The sequence below is a fragment of the Pseudorca crassidens genome, chromosome 6 (assembly GCF_039906515.1).
Source record: "Pseudorca crassidens isolate mPseCra1 chromosome 6, mPseCra1.hap1, whole genome shotgun sequence".
NCBI classification, from domain to species: Eukaryota; Metazoa; Chordata; class Mammalia; order Artiodactyla; family Delphinidae; genus Pseudorca; species Pseudorca crassidens.
Window position 1 is genome coordinate 60,355,987 of NC_090301.1, and position 17,822 is coordinate 60,373,808.

Here is a 17,822-nt window from a genome sequence, read left to right on the forward strand (position 1 = left end):
AATGCATTTAAAATAACTAATATTGCTGCACATGACATGCCCTATATTCACTGGCCTCTTACTCAGGGTTCATTTTAATTGTTATCTGCACGTGCATTCTATACCACATAATGAAAAGCTTCCATTTCACCCACTGAGCCCTGGGTTTTTATGTGCACCTCTACTAATGACCCTTAATTAAGCCGATTTTACCCTCGGAAATGCAAGTTTTCTTTTGGTCAACAAGTATTTTTAAGAGAGAGTTCTGAATGAACTTCCAAAGAGACATTTAAAATGCCTATTAATGCTTATTATCTTAAGCAGTTGTAAAACTGAACAAAGTACATTTGTACTCAAGTGTGGGCTACCAACACCTCTATGTCTCACTGTACGTTTCCAGGGAAGCACTTTCACCCTCCAGAGTGCCATCAATCCTCAGTTACGGTATGTTTCAGAGGCTTCAAGTATCTGGGTAGAAAACAACACAATAAAGTAGCCTGTATGACTTTACATTAGCCAACAATGTCAACCAGAGATAATATGTAATTTAAAAGACACCCTGTAAAATGTCTTGCTGAATGTATTTTTTCGTAATGATCAGCAAATGTCAAAGTCTAGTAACAAAACTATTATTTATAGCATATCAACATCTAATTGATTTTACAAATGGAGGCAATTATTTTGGATGAAGGGAGGAATGCCTGCCAGATTTAAATGATTTATGATTACTAAGAGAAAACAACGTTTTGCTAATTCATTTTCAAATATGGCTCTTATACTCATTGATGATTTTAATTTTAAATCAAAGGATTTGCTAAAATAATATATTAACTCTAAAAAAAAGCAACTTGTGACAGCAATTCAAGATATTTTTAACTGTTTAGAAATATTGCTTCCTACAGTAGGCTCAGGAGGGACTGTACCACAGAAATACATTTTCAAGGTGCTGATTTAGAACCACAGAAAGATCACAGTTCATGAACTCCAACCAATTACCCAGGGTAGGAGTACAGGCTCTTACAGCACGGTGAATGCAGCCATGTCTCATATTTCCTGACCTAAAACATTGACTGTCCGCTTGATAGGTTTGATAACTTGCACAAATGTCGTGAAAGGAAAATTAAATAGTCTGCCTCACTCTCTGGAACTCCCATTGATTTTTATAATCTAGTAGTAAGAGGTACATGTTTTAAGAGTAAATGAGAAAGAAAGTTCCTTCCCATATCAAGGAGACTATAACGCAGAAGAGAAGCTCACATTTCACAAGAAATAACCTGTGCATCTGTTGAAGAAGAAGAAAAAGAAGGGAAAAAAACCCAAAACGGCTAGAGGAATGCCCCAGGCTGAAGCAGATACTGATTGGGCAGAGCTTAAGGACAAGGGCCCTTGGAACTAAACAAAAGCAAATTCATTCTGTTGACAGATGTTGATTACATCAAAGCAACAAGGAACTCCCCCAACTCCCATTTTTTAAAAAACAATTAATACCTCTCTATAATCTACACAATAAGGACAAAGTAAGTTTTTAAACCAATCATAACAGACATTATTAAACTTGTTTTTTAAAAGTTTTGGTTGAGTTCTGGTGTGCTTTTAGCTACGAGCTTCTCCAAACAGTGCTTTATTCATTCCCACGGACATGTCTGGGGAGCTAAGCTGCCCATGCCATCAGCCCCTTCCTTCCAGGGGTTAACTGCTCTAACTGCCAAATAAAATACAGAGCAAGCCATGTAATTATGGAGACAGTCAAAGGGCAGGCTCTATTTTGAAATCTATTTGCACGGACAAGGTCTTCCAATTGAGCTTACAGGAAACAAGCCGGTAAAGAGCCTCCTTTTTCCCAGATGCTTTCCACACTTTTTCTGCAATTCAGAAAATCATGGATATGGACACCATACACCATTACTTCCTGGATTTCAAGCTAAGATGCCATTACAAGGAGAAGAGTGGATCTGTTTCACAAACCTGTAAAAAAAACCTTTTTTTTTCTTAATTAACAGCATTTGGCAACAGCATCCGGCAACAGCCTCTGGACGATAAAGCTACAGTGCTTATTAAACAACATTTCTCAAGAGGATACAGGCCAATTGTTATGCAGGTGTTGGAAAACAGATCATTTTCTTTAATGCTCAAAATAAAGCACATAGTCAAGTCTAAAGTACGCTGGCATAAACACTTATCTGAAATAAAGATTCTACTCGACATGCAACAGGGTTGTCCTTGAAGTTATTTATAGCTAAGCTGGCTAAAACAGTAACAAAGATTCCACAGAAATAAAAAAAAAAGAAATGTGTAAAGTATTTTACGTGACACAAAATCACAAGTCACTTTTATGCTGAAACATAAAAATTTGTCCGAGTTGCTTAGAGCTCTAAGTTTGCAATTTCTATGAGACTTTATCATACTCATATTAGAATTGGGCCACTACAACTAATAACACTAAGTAGTCAGAGGAAGGTGAGATAGTAGTCTTCACCACACATATGAGGCTGTGGATGTAACTCATCATCAAGCCTATAAACCAGAGCCTGGGAGTCCTGGTTCTAAAGAAGATGAGCCGGAAAGCCAGCCACAGAGCACTTCTGGGAAGAGGAAGGGTGGCGGCCTGAGGGCACCCCCTACCAATAATAACAACATTCAAGAATGATGCCCAGGTCATGGCAAAACATGACCTTCCCCAAGGCTCCATCAGGAAGTTGGCTCAGTGCTACATCCCTCTTCCTTTTTAACAAAATGTATCAATAGCAACTGATAGAGTATAATGTCAATGACAAGTTCAGAAATGGGTTTAGGAAAAATACTTCATTTTGCTACTTAACAAAAGCTAATTGGATAATATGTTGTTATTCATTAATTTACATCACTAGCACCTAGGGATCTGTGATTTAAACGAAAAGCATTCCCCTCTTCTTGGGTGACAAAAACAACCCAACCGATTCTAGAAACACAGATCAATAAACATACCTATTTAATAAAGTAGACTCATGTTTGTGAACCTAGAAAAAAGTTCCTTTAGGCCGGCCCAATCGTAGCCAGGGGAGGAGTGTCAAAGATTATAGTAAGAACACAACATCTAAATCTAAAAGCAGATCATTTGGTGGATAAGTGGAAGTTACACAGAAATCATTCATCTGTAAAAGGAACTAGGACTACTGTATGAAATTTCTCCATTTAAGATGAAAAACGTTTAGTTCAACATTTGAATTTAAATTCCTCTTTATAATCATAAAATATTGAGTCACACTGAAATAGTATATGCTTAGAAAATCCCATTGTGTCTCAGCTAAAGTTTAGAGAAAAGCAGCTTTTTAGCACTTCAACAATACATATACTCAGGCAACTTCTTGGACAAAGAAATATTGTACCCTTTCACAGGAAATAAAGAAGCTGTTTATTAGGGCTGTGGTTAAAATGTAATAATTCATTCCAGTTGAGCCCTGTGAAAAATGTCATCAAAATATCATTTTCTTTGCCAGATTTTCTGGATGCCGTAGTATCATTTAAATACAGAATAAAAGTCAAGCTCTGATCAGAGTAGAAGTACGACACCAAAATGACCCAAAAGCAAACATTCATTCTGTCAAAGTAACAGGAAAGAATTTCACACAGTCCTGATACCCAGAGAATGCACACTTCTAGGTTAGCACAGAACATCTGGCAAACTTCAACTTTCCAAAGTCTCTCAAAAAAACATTCCTATTACCTCACATACTTGGGTTAAAGAAGAGGAAAACATAGAAAAAAATTTATATTAAAGCACACAAGTAAGCATCAGAAAGAGCAGTTTCACAGAAATAACACATGGAATTCAGTTTTAGAGAAAGTCTGTATAAAAGTATCATGAGTTTACAAAAAACTGACATAATAAGAAAGTCCTTCTTTAATTCTTTAAAAAAGACTATTCTTAAATACTACTGTCATTGTAAAATACTACTCAAAATATTAGTTATTTGGATAAAAATAGCCAGTAATAGAAGATGTTGGGACTTATAATTTATGATCAAAGGCACAGCTTTAGTATGAATATTTTTCAATTGTACTAAAGCCTTTGAAAAGACTGTAATTTTAATCTTCCTCTCACAACAGGGTCAACTGAATTCTATATGCAACATGCTCTAGTTATATTGTTGGATGCATTTCTTTTTTCTTTTTTTTATGAGCCCTTTAAAGTTATTTATGCAAATAATTGGTATAAAATAGCTCAGAGCTTTGACCCAAACTACAGTATCATTACCAAAAAACCCCTACAAAACCCAAAAAATCTTAATATTTTCCTGAGAATGCTTTCACTGTACAGCTCCAAGTGAAAGGCATGGAACAAAAAGAAACCATTTGAATATAAATCCTACGGTGGTATTTTGACAATCGTGGGAGTTCTGCCCTGTAACCAGGCAATAGAAGTGGTAGGTAGGTAGGTAGGTCAATAATCACAACCGAAAATAAGAAAGCTAAGCTCCAGGAAAACAATATATTTTCAGCTTCTGCAGTTGAGATTACACAGATTCAAGACAAGAGAAGGCAGGATCACTCATCAAGGAGTCATTTTCACAAAAAATAAAGAGAAAATACACAGTAGCCTCTTTAGCAAAAGAAAAAAGTTCCAAATTATCTGAAGGTAGCTTTTTGAAGTGATGTAGTTATGTTGCCACAAATAACTTTATATTTAATTCAACTATGTAGCCTTAGTTAACCACATGAAGAAATAACAGCTCCATTGCTTTAAGAATTAATGCAAAAAGTACAACGTATTAAAATGGTACAGGCTTAAAAGGGGCGTCCCACAGAAGCCTGCTTACAAATTGGCTCTTGTATTTTTTATTTTTCAGATGTGGATGCTCAGCTATAAAATCATTATTTTCTGTACTAAAGATTAAAAATGAAAACCACTGCCACCACTACCCAAATGTGTACTCTTTACCTGTATAAAGCAGGCTGCCTCTCACAGCTGAAAACACAATATTACTTGAAATCCGTAGCTGACCAAGGTCATTCACACTTGGTGGAATGAAAAATTCATCATCTCATTTTTAGATTAAAGTCTTCAGTAGAGCCACAGTCCTGAAATATTTAATGTGTACAATAGCTGAAGCATGCTATTGTCTAATGTGAACACTTTTTGAACTATAGTTCTACCAGAGTGTTATAAAACAAAAACAAAAATGCCAAGATAAAACATAGCCCATTTGGAGGTAAAAATAAATAGTAGAATTTCAAACACTTTATATTTTGCTTGTGAATGTGCCATGGGATTTTCCTCTGAAAGGTGTGCCTTTCTAATTATATTTACTTGAGTTCTTGTTTAAATTGTTTTCCCTTCTCTGAGCATTAGTTGGTTTACTTGGACAAGTTAGTTAAATTCTCTAAGCCTTAGTTTGCTCATCCGTTAACAGGAATAACAATACCTTCTTCACAGGGTTGCTATGATAACTGTATGACATGAGGTATGGAGAGTGGCACAAGGTAAGCACTCGATAAATGGTAATTATGATCACTGGTTGCCTGACTATGTATGGGAGAAGGTCACTCTAAAATGGACTGATCAGTAGGTAGAAACCAGCCTGAACGTCAAAATGTGTTTTGGATAATTCACAAAGTAAGTACTTCACAAAATATTCATGAGATCCTAGGTTGGGTCCCAGAACTGCTACTTAAAAACCATGCTATCCAAAGCACTGGTCCTCTCCTGCCTTTATCACAGGACCACCCTGACCATCAAATGAGACTGCAGATGTATAAACACTTTATAAACCAGACGGCATCTCATGATTGTAGTGTATTGAGAGAAGGCTTAAATTCAGTAGGATGAATCATGTACAGCCTAATTTTGACATTTTTCTGAGAGTTCTTGGTGGGGCCTTGCTAGAAAGCTGATGGTAAAGTCTAAGGAAAATCTCTTCTTCCATTCAGAAGCATAAACGATCCCAGCTTTATTCAAGAATCATATCCTTCCAAACACATTAGTATATGGAATAGATTTTATATTTGTGCAAAGGGTGGGATGAGAGAAGTATGTTTTAGAAAGATTCTACTTGGGAGTGAACCCATCCCCTGTAAAGCTCCTTACCGCAAATAATTTTGAGACAGCAGAATGTTATTTTTATTCTGTTATTAAATAGTGTTCAGTCAATGTTATGCTTAGCCATAAGCTGTTACGTTGTCCTTGGTAACCTCAGTAACTTAGTTTGTAAGAGTTTAAACACATTTGTTTGACTATTTAATAGAAATATTCTAGAGCTCACCGAATCTTATTGTTTAAATGTACCAAGAAGTCTCCTTTGCATAAAAATTCCTGTTTATTAAACAGTAATACAAGAACGTATTTATATTTCAAGCACTACCAACATACATCATTTATGACAAAAAAGGCAAGCACTGCATAAGAAATGCTCAATCACTGTCAATCACAAACACTAAAATATAAAAACCAAAGCAAGCCGTGTGAACTGCATTAAATTCAGCTAAGCACAGAACTACCAAAAGAACAAAAAAAAAACCAAATAATTATCAGTGACTCACAGATCTATTTACATGAGATACACAAAATAACGTGCAAAGGTGTAACCATGGTAACGTGATAGCCTAAATTGAGTGCCTTTAAAATTTCCACTTATTTAAACACTATGCAAACTGATGTCCTTACAAAATTTAAATATTTCAAAAGTAGTCAAAGCTTATCTTTGTTATCTGATCATTGATCAAAATAGTTTCAACTATAAATCAGCTGTCTTTAAAATTATTCATGGCCCAATTTAATGAAACCATGATAAAAATATCAAACAATTTTTTCTAATTTTTCAGCAAACTATTTTCACAACCACTGATTAACAATTGAAACAACTCAGCTGTATACAATAAATCTCATAATAGTCAAATAATATTAAAACATGCTTTGACATAAAGACTTTTCTTAAACTCATACTGTTGCGAGTAACCACCCCCCCTTCTAATTAGCTACTGAAGCAGTAATGCTATCAGCTGTTTCAGTTTATAGGTGATTTTCACTGACAATTACCATTTGAATAGTTTAATATTTAATGCTACAGTTAGTCCTAATGTCTTCTATTTTATTTCTTAAGCTACAGGAGTAAAACATTATTTTGTAGTTCACTGGCTCCCACACTTAAGATGTAATGTTTAGTGTGTATTTCATTATGTAGATGAGCAATGGATGTTGCTTGACATGATTTAAATGGGTCAACAGTATTTTCCTAGTCACATTAATCATTCAGACAGCTAGAATTTAAAATATGGCCTTGAAAACTAAAACTGGAGAATCTATTCACACAAATGACACTCACCATTGGCGGGTTATCTAGGATGTGGTTAAGGAGAAGGAAGAGTTACAGACTTTGAACACATGTTTCATTATTTACTCGGAAACCACTTCAAGACCCTAGCTCTGTTTTCAGAATCTAAGTGAACACCCACAGGGACAGATTTCTGAGATACCAAACTGTAGTTAAAAAAAAAGCATTAGATGGAAATCTATGAAAACTTTTTCATTTGAGAAGAAAGAATAAAATTTGGGGAGCCCAGCTGTAAATGAGACAGGGCCCCAAGGGTATGATCAGGCAAATGGTATCTATACAAATATACCGCAGCATGGATGAGGACACAGCACTCACTTTGGACAACCATCATGTCTTCACCCGCTGATGGCTCCTAGGAAGTGAAGAAGAGAAGGAGAAAAAGAAAAAGCAGAACTGGCCTTTAGAAATAGCTGCAAATCATCTTGTTCCAGATGCATCAAAAGAAAGAATCTGATGAGGAACATGGAGAGAGACAGATGTGAACCCATGAACAGCAACTCCAGTTTCCTCTTCCCTTCATTGTCATGACTGACCTCTCCACTGAGTCTGACCGAGGGACGCTCTGGTCTACATGGCTAGGCAATATGCTGGAAGACCATCCTGGACAACCATCCTACCACTTTGTTCCATATGAATTAGGTGCTTTCAAATAAAAGTATGGAAGCCACATGCAATCGCTTCCCTCCCACCAGAAGCTCTTCAGTGGGTCTTTGGCAGCTGTGAAGAAGACAGTGCGTGGCATTAGCTTTCTCTTTCTGAACTCACTTCACAAGGGTCATCCTCCTAAGTGGATGTGCTCTGTCCTTGCCTGAAACCACACAGGATGAGCCAGAGTTCATGGGAAGCCTACTTTTTTTTTTTCTGATTATGAAAATGGTATATGCATGGTATTAAACATTTTTATAACAATACTGAGAAAGCATAAATAGTATAAAGTAAAAAATGGTAAAGAGCTTCCTCAAATGATCACTGTTAACATTCAGAAAACACACTTTAGACCATTTCTCTATGTACCCATTAATATATTTTTATTATATTTTTAATAGTATATTAATTTATATTTTATAAATATTCTGTTTGTACATGTAGTTTTATAAACTGCTATTCTGAAAGCTAGTAATTTCTCTCCACAGTATACAGAAGTTTCCTGTCTTTTTTTTTAAATTAATTTTATTTTTGACTGCGTTGGGTCTTCGTTGCTGCACGTGGGCTTTCTCTAGTTGCGGCGAGTGGGGACTTCTCTTCGTTGCGGTGCGCGGGCCTCTCATTGCGGTGGCTTCTCTTGTTGCGGAGCAGGGGCTCTGGGCGCGCGGGCTTCAGTAGTTGTGGCCCGCGGGCTCAGTAGTTCTGGCCCGCGGGCTCAGTAGTTGTGGCACACGGGCTTAGTTGCTCCGCGGCATGTGGGATCCTCCCGGACTGGGGCTGGAACCCATGTCCCTTGCATTGGCAGGCAGATTCCCAACTACTGCGCCACCAGGGAATCCCAAGATACCTGTCTTTAACAAAAACTATAGATCTACATGATACTTTTTATCCTCCTGGGTTACTGGTTTCATAGTACTCCTTTATATGGATGGGTAACATAGCACTTTATTTAACTGATGATGAGCATTTAGGTGAGTTCTTCTGTTTTGTGCCCTGCACAATATACCTTTTACAAATACATGTATTTGTAATTTTTTTTTTTAGCTTAAATTCCCAGAAGTAGAATTCTTGGGTTAAAAAATATACAAAATTCTGACATATCTGCAAAACTGCTCTCCACAAAAGAGCAATTTATATTCCCAATGGTACCTATTCCCCTACACCCTCACCACTATTATTAATGTTGAAACCTTTGTCAGTCTGATAAACGAAAAATGGTATCTCGCTTTTACTTGTTTTTCTTCAGATACTACTGAGGTTGAAGATCTCTTTATTTATGTATTTATATTCTTTTGTGAAATCTCCATTTACGCCTTGTGGGCTGTTTCTTACTGGATTTACTTTAAGTGTGCTCTGTGAATTAGAAACATTAAACATTTGTGTACTATATTGTTTCAAATTTTTTTTCAGTTTGCCATTTGCATTTCAACTTTGTTTAAAGTGTGGGCTTAGGGACTTCCCTGGTGGCTCAGTGGTTAAGAATCCACCTGCCAATACAGGGGACACGAGTTCGAGCTCTGGGCCGGGAAGATCCCACATGCCGCGGAGCAACTAAGCCCGTGCGCCACAACCACTGAAGCCTGCGCGCCTAGAGCCGGTGCTCCCAACAAAGAAGCCACCGCAATAAGAAGCCCGTGCACAGCAACGAAGAGTAGCCCCCACTCACCACAACTAGAGAAAGCCCGTGCGCAGCAACAAAGACCCAACACAGCCAAAAATAAATAAAATTAGATATTATTAAAATAAAATAAAGTGTGGGCTTATATTGAATTTATAGATTAATCTAGGGAGACTATGACTCTCTACAATATTTAGTTGTCTTATTTAAGAGATGTCCTTACATTTACTGCAGTCTTCTTTACTATATCTCAGTAGACATCTAATGTCTTCACATAGGCCCTGTATATTCCTTATTATTTGTTTACTCTGGGATATTTTATATTCTTGGTTGTTATCATAAATGGATTTTTTCCATTATATTACCTGCCTAAACATAGGACAATAATTGTTTTTCTTTTAAAAAAACATAAGTTTTAAAAAGTTGAAATATAATATTCCAGTGTCATACTTTCATGCTCCTTAATATATAAAAAAAATCAAACAGACATACAGACTCACATGCTTTTTCCACTGGAAAGAAGTGAGTTGGGACTGACTGGGTTTAACTAGACTTTCCTTTCCATCACTGCCAACTCACCCCCTCCTACCTTGTCTCGCCCCAATGTTACCCTCCCTCTTCTCAAATATGAAGTGTTAAACGAGGTAGGCTAACAGGTGCTGGAAGTGCCAGTAAATTAAAGCCACCAAAAAAGGACAGATTTTTGGCAAAGGTTTGATATTTAAAATATTCCCCCTCAAAAGCAATGACCTAATCATGAGGGGTTGGGGGAAAGAGAACTTTTTAAGACTTATTATTCTACACTTACCTAAATTTACAGCTTAGTCTTGTTTTTGTGTTGAGTTGTGTGTCTGGGTTGGGATGGGGCAACTGTAATCTTTTCAGTGGTAGGGTTCCATCTTAATTCAGCCTTTATGCAGCTGTAACTGTGCCTGTAGGCACAAGAAGGTCTGACTGCATTGAGCAAACAGCACAATTACGAAAATTCCCCTCATCTTATAACAGTGAAAGAAATCAAGAACTTTAAATAAAAATAAATTTAAAACTAATCTGCCAGCTTTCCAACCAAGGTCTCTGTATAGCTCTAGTTGCCAGGATCCTCTCATATTCAGTTTGACTTCCCCCTGGGAAGACAAATGTTCCTTAAAGTTGTAGAAGGGGGGCCAGGGTGTGTGTGGGAAAAATCCTCTCCTTACCGTTCTCTTAGAGCAAATGCTCTCCTGACGTATTCTCTTCCATGAGTTTCAGAATACTACTTCCAACTCCACCTGCAAGTTTGGAAAATCCCTATGACATATATTTGGCAGAAAAAAATGACTACTTTTTTGCATTATAAATATCTGATCCATAGGTAATAGCATGGAGGATTATACCCTTTTCTCTACTTTTACCTATATTTGAAATTTTCAATAATAAAAAATTTAAAGAGCATTTGGTCTAGCACTAAAAAAGAAAAATAGCTTTCCTAAAGAATTCAGAGAGGGCTTCCCTGGTGGCGCAGTGGTTAAGAATCTGCCTGCCGATGCAGGGAACACAGGTTCAAGCCCTGGTCCGGGAAGATCCCACATGCCGCGGAGCAACTAAGCCTGTGAGCCACAACTACTGAGCCTGTGCTCTAGGGCCCACAAGCCACAACTACTGAAGCCTGCACACCTAGAGCCTGTGCTCCACAACAAGAGAAGCCACTGCAATGAGAAGCTGGCGCACCTCAACAAAGAGCAGTCCCTGCTCACCGCAACTAGAGAAAAGCCCGTGCACAGTAACGAAGACCCAATGCAGCCAAAAATAAAATAAAATAAAAGAATTCAAAAAGTGTAGGAAATAGAAGAGTTATTCTAAATCTAGCATGCTGTTTACAATGAAAAAACAAAGTATTTAAAATGAGCATTGATCTGCAATTGCTCCTGTTAGGAATAGCCCCAGGACTGATGCTTCTTGATGGTAGAAACTGCAGAGTTATTCACACATTTCTAATTTGCAGTTTATAGCAACGCATCCTTCTTTGGAGTAAACCTGGGGTTGAGTTTTAACTGCTCATATGTTATGCAAGTTAAACTCCTAAAGTACATTATAGCACAAGAGGGCACAGGTTTGGACACCAAACTCTTTCTGAGCACAGTGTGATATAAGGTGCTGGCTGGGATCTGAAAAGTGTCTGGGGCTTGGCCATCATGGTGATATACAGAGAGGCAGGAAGTCTTCATGGAAGTTCAACACTGGAAGTGCTGAAGAAACACTGCAGTGAGGGAAGTTCCATTTCCACCTCTGTGTCATAAAACCTTAGGCAGCAAGTAGATTTTTGCACAATGGTATGGGGCCCCTCAGGTAAGTATTTCAGGGATAATACATAAAACAGGAAGGCCATAAATCCTGTAAAGGGGGTAGCAGTGGACTGACATGGACAGAATTTACACCTAGAATTAATGTGTCATCATTACCAAATCCACTCTGCTCTCAAATCCATTGCCATGACTAGATGATGCTGACCTCACTGAGTTATCTGAAAGGCTGGCAATATTTGGGTTTGGTGACGCTAACTTCAGACCTCATAAATATTATGTAATTCTAGTCTTTTTGCCTCTAGCCAACCAGCCTGACTGCAATTTTCAGCCACAAGTGGCGAACTGACATTGAGAATTTATGAGCTCTGCCATATTAGTAATGCACATTTCCTTTTGAATTATTCTAGCCTGTAGCCTGAAGCAGATCATAATTATCATTCCTTTCGCCATACAAATCTGAAGATCTAAAAGTGGTTCAGGTGGCAACATCAACGTTTCAATGTTCTATGTAGGTTGGTAAATAAAAGCCCATATATGACAAATGAAAAGCACATGGATATTTGTATTGCTGGAATTTTAAGATATCTTAGCTTATAAAAGCTTGGTCCCCATCACAGTGTGTCCATATAAAGTGATTCCCTATCCTATTAGAGATGTTTTTCACTTTACTATCAAACAAATGCATGTTGTACGGTTTGCGTGGAGCAGGATATTCAGGTAGTCAGTGAGCCATACTATGGAAAAAGTTAGTTCTACACCAAGATAAATATGTGGTCTTAGCTGTTAGGAAAGCATTTTCCGACATAAGCAGTGTGTCTAAGTTCTAGGCTAGCCCATCTGCCCATAATACCACTGAAATACTACACATCTGCAACGAAAAGAAAAAGCTAGGAAACGATTCAGCCGCAAACACCTGATGTTTTAGCTACATTATGGATTTTCTGGGAATGTTGCTGCCATTTACAGTGTGGTTTCTAGAGGAAAACATGTTCTACATGGACAAGGAGGGAAAGTGAAATGCCCTCTCTATGGCCTTCTACCTCCCATTGCCAGTCTCTTCCTTTCCATCTCCCACTGGAAAGGGGATGAAGGCTGAATGGCCCTGAAAATGCTAGAGAGGAGAGTAGGCCAAGTCTCATTCCTTCTCATAAAAGCTGTACCAGCCCCAGAGCTAGGATCCTCGTGCTGCTTCAGCTTCTTCCAACATCTAGAGCAAGTAAAAGGAAGCAAGTCTGTTTTGAAGTTCAAGCAACCCCATTCCCTGACCCTCAGCACCAGAATGAACACCTCAAGCCCCAGTACAGCCACCTTGAGAGGAAACAAGGTGGCTCTGTGGGACTACTGTCACTCTAACTGGAGTTCACCAACATGGGCAGGAGGTCTGGTTAATAATAACTTAGATGGAGCCAGGGGAGCTGGATTGTCTAACTTCAGTTCTGGCTCTAAGATTTACTAGCTGCCAACCTTCAGCAAGTTACTTAATCATTCTGTGCCTCAGTTTCTCTATCTGTTAATAAAAAGGGAAAATTTTTTAAATTGTGAGGATTAAATAAGTTCATACGTATTAAGTATTTATCATTATGGCACCTGGCACATAGCAATCAAGAAGTTGAGCTATCATTCATTATAGGTATAGTATTACTTTGAATGAAAAAGGTACATAAATGCTTTCTCCTTTTTGAAAGCTATATTATTTTTTCCCTCTGGTCTCCAGAACAGTAGTGGTTAGGTAGGAAGATGAAATTTAGCAAGTGGGGCTTTCCTGGTGGCACAGTGGTTGAGAGTCCGCCTGCCGATGCAGGGGACACGGGTTCGTGCCCCAGCCCAGGAAGATCCCACATGCCATGGAGCGGCTGGGCCTGTGAGCCATGGCTGCTGAGCCTGCGCGTCCGGAGCCTGTGCTCCGCAACGGGAGAGGCCACAGCAGTGAGAGGCCCGCGTACCGCAAAAAAAAAAAAAAAAAAAAAGAAATTTAGCAAGTGGACATTAATGCCCAGAAACAGTTTATGTACCTCTAAAATACTCCTACACTCACAAGGATGCTTCAACATATGCAAATCAATCAATGTGGTATACCATATCAACAAAAGAAAAGAGAAAAATTATGTGATCATCTCAATAGATGCAGAAGCATTTGATAACATTCAACATACATTCATGATAAAAACTTTGACCAAAGTGAGTATAAAGGGAACACATCTCAACATAATAAAAGTTATTTATGACAAACCCACAGCCAACTAATGCTTAATGGTGAAAAGCTGAAAGCCTTCCCACTAAAATCTGGAGGAAGACAAGGATGCCCACTCTCATCACTTCTATTTAACTTTGTACTGGAAGTCCTAGCCACAGCAATCACACAAGAAAAAGAAATAAAAGGTATCCAAATTGAAAGGGAAGAGGTAAAATTTTCATTATATGCAGATGACATGAAATTCTAAATAGAAAACCCTAAAGACTCCACACAAAAACTATTAGAACTGATAAATGGGGACTTCCCTGGTGGCGCAGTGGTTAAGAATCTGCCTGCCAATGCAGAGGACACGGTTTCAATCCCTGGTCCGGGAAAATCCCACATGCTGTGGAGCAACTAAGCCCATGTGCCACAACTACTGAGCCTATGCTCTAGAGCCCACGAGCCACAACTACTGAGCCCATGTGCCACAACTACTGAAGCCTGCGTGCCTAGAGCCTGTGCTCCCTAACAAGAGAAGCCACCGCAATGAGAAGCATGTGCACCACAATGAAGAGTAGCCCCCACTCGCTGCAACTAGAGAAAGCCTGCGCACAGCCACAAAGACTGAATGCAGCCAAAAATAAATAAATAAATAAGATTAAAAAAAAAAAAACCTCTTAGAAGAGAACATAGGCAAAATATTCTCTCACATAAACTATAGCAATACTTTCTTAGATCAGTCTTCCAAGGCAAAAGAAATAAAAGTAAAATATTCCTCTACACACATACACACACACACTCCTCAAATAAAACCCAGACTTTTAAATTACAAGTACATATGAGTAACAGACAACAGTAAACTTATTTATCCATGTTGTTTTTACTAATAAATTTTTTTTTTTTTTGGCTGCATTGGGTCTTCATTGCTGCGCATGGGCTTTCTCTAGTTGCGGCAAGCGGGGGCTACTCTTCATTGTGGTGCATGGGCTTCTCATTGCGGTGGCTTTTCTTGTTGGGGAGCACGGGCTCTAAGTGCATGGGCTTCAGTAGTTGCAGCACGTGGGACCAGCAGTCGTGGCACGTGGGCTCAGTAGTTGCAGCGCGTGGGCTCAGGGCACATGGGCTTCAGTAGTTGTGGCACACAGGCTCAGTAGTTGTGGCACATGGGCTTAGTTGCTCTGCAGCATGTGGGATCTTCCCGGACCAGGGATTGAAACCGTGTCTCATGCATTGGCAGGTGGATTCCCAACCACTGCACCACCAGGGGAGTCCCACTAATAATGTTTTAAAGAAAGCATTTTAAAACTTAATGCAAGTACAGGTGAGAACGTGGGGCAACAAAAACATTCAAATATTACTGGAGAATGTGTTGATTGGTACAACCACAATGAAAAACAGAATGAAGTCACTAGTTCAATTCCAGGTATACACGCAATGAAAATGCATACGGAGGTACAGAGATGCACCAAAAGACACGTACAAGAATGTCTGTAATAGAAAAAAAGTGTAACTAACCCAAAAGCCCATCTACAACAGAACGGATAAATTATGATAAATTCATAAAATCGAAGGCTATTCAGCAACCAAAATAAATGAACTGCACCTATGGACAATAATATGGATGAATATTTAAAATATAAAGTCGAGTCAAAGAAGCCAGAATAAAAGAGAATCTGTGATTCTATTTATATGAAGGTACAAAAACAGGCAAAATCGAATCATACTCTATAAGAATCTATACATGGGCGGGGGGGTGGTTAAGAATCCGCCCGCCAATGCAGGGGACACAGGTTCGAGCCCTGGTCCAGGAAGATCACACATGCCACAGAGCAACTAAGCCCGTGCTCCACAACTACTGAGCCTGCACTCTAGAGCCCGCAAGCCACAACTACTGAGCCCGAGTGCGACAACTACTGAAGCCCATGTGCCTAGAACCCGTGCTCCACAACAAGAGAAGCCCCCGCAATGAGAAGCCCGCGCACCACCATGAAGAGTAGCTCCTGCTCGCTGCAACTAGAGAAAGCCCACGTGCAGCAGTGAGACCCAATGCAGCCTAAATAAATAATATTTAAACTAAAAAAAAAAAAAAAAAGAAGCTATACATGGGGGTAAAACTATAAACAAAAGTAAGAAAGTGAATACTATTAAAGTCAAGATTGTGATTACCTGGGAGATGAAAGAGATTTGGACTGGGAAAGGCAATGAGGGTTCTTCTGAGGTACAGGCAACATTCTGAGTTTTTTTTTTGTTTTAACTGGCACAGTAGTAATATAGGTGTTTGCTTTACAATCACTCGTTAAATTGCCCAATCCTTTTACACGTTTCTCTCTATATATTATAATTCACAATAAAGTGCTAGAAGGGAGAGAGGAAAGAAGGCAGGAAAAGAAGAAGGGAAAGGAGGGAAGGAGGGAAGAGGGGGAGGGAGGGAGTGAGGGAGTGAGGGATAAAGCCAGAACTAGAAAACAAAATAAACCAAAAAAAAGATGAGAAAGCATTCTAACAATCGAGTTTCTGTATATTATGATGCAAGTAATTCAAAATATTAATATATTAAATTCAAGCAATTTTTAAAAAATCAAGTAAAACAGAAAATCAGAAATAATTCACAATTCTTATTATACAGTGAAAATTAATAGCATAGTTATCTATATTATATTTAATTGACCAGGCTATTAGAAATTTGTATTTGAAAAAAATTAAAATGAATTCTTATAATTATTCTATTACTACAAACTAGTTAATAAATATCTTCGATGGCCATATAACTATATTCTTATTCCAGGGCTTTTTAATTGATATAACATACATGGGACAACTATACTGCTTGCTGAAGCAGAAAAACCTACTTAGCAGGAAAACTGTATCCTTTCAGAAGCTTTATAATAACAATAATAAAATAGCTGACATGTTTATAGCAATTTACAAAATAACTTCATACAGATTATTTAATTTGGTCCAACAACTTGTGTAAGGTAAACTGGGAAGATATTCTTGTATGTATTTTACAGGCAAAAAACCCTTAAGACTCAAGGGGGTTAAGGGATTTGCACAAGATCACAAAAGTTACAAGTGGCAGATCTGAGTTTCAAACCTGAGCCTATTTCTTTTTTTTGAGTTTTTTTTTTTTTTTTAATTTATTCTTGCCTGCATTGGGTCTTCGTTGCTGCACGTGGGCTTTCTCCAGTTGTGGCGAGCGGGGGCTACTCTTTGTTGCAGTGCGCGGGCTTCTCATGGCGGTGGCTTCTCTTGTTGCAGAGCACAGGCTCTCTAGGTGCGAGGGCTTCAGTAGTTGCGGCACGTGGGCTCAGTAGTTGTGACGCGTGGGCTCTAGGGAGTGCGAGCTTCAATAGTTGTGGCTCGCGGGCTCTAGAGCGTAGGCTCAATAGTGGTGGCACACGGGCTTATTTGCTCCACAGCATGTGGGATCTTCCCAGACCAGGGATCAAACCTGTATCCCCTGCCTTGGCAGGCGTATTCTTAACCATTGCACCACCAGGGAAGGCCCTAAGCCTATTTTTTTAAAACTTTTTTTAAAAATAGAAAATTAGAAACATATGCAAAAGTAGACAGATTACTATAACAAACTCCCATGTACCCATCATCTAGCTTTAACAATTATCCACTCATGCTGATCTTGTTTAATCTACAACCATTCTCCCTTCCCACTGAATTATTTGGAAGCCAATCCCAGACATCATATCTGTAAATATTTCAGTATGTATATCTAAAAGATGAGAACTCTTTAATAATTTAACAATATAACCGTATCATATTAAAAAATTAATATTAATTCCTTAATATATCAAATA

General features: G+C 38.4%; 1 protein-coding gene across 1 annotated transcript in view; it reads right to left on the reverse strand.

Moving 5' to 3' along the window:
- METAP1D (methionyl aminopeptidase type 1D, mitochondrial) overlaps positions 1-17,822 on the reverse strand; it is a 79,229-nt gene that overhangs the window by 23,824 nt on the left and 37,583 nt on the right.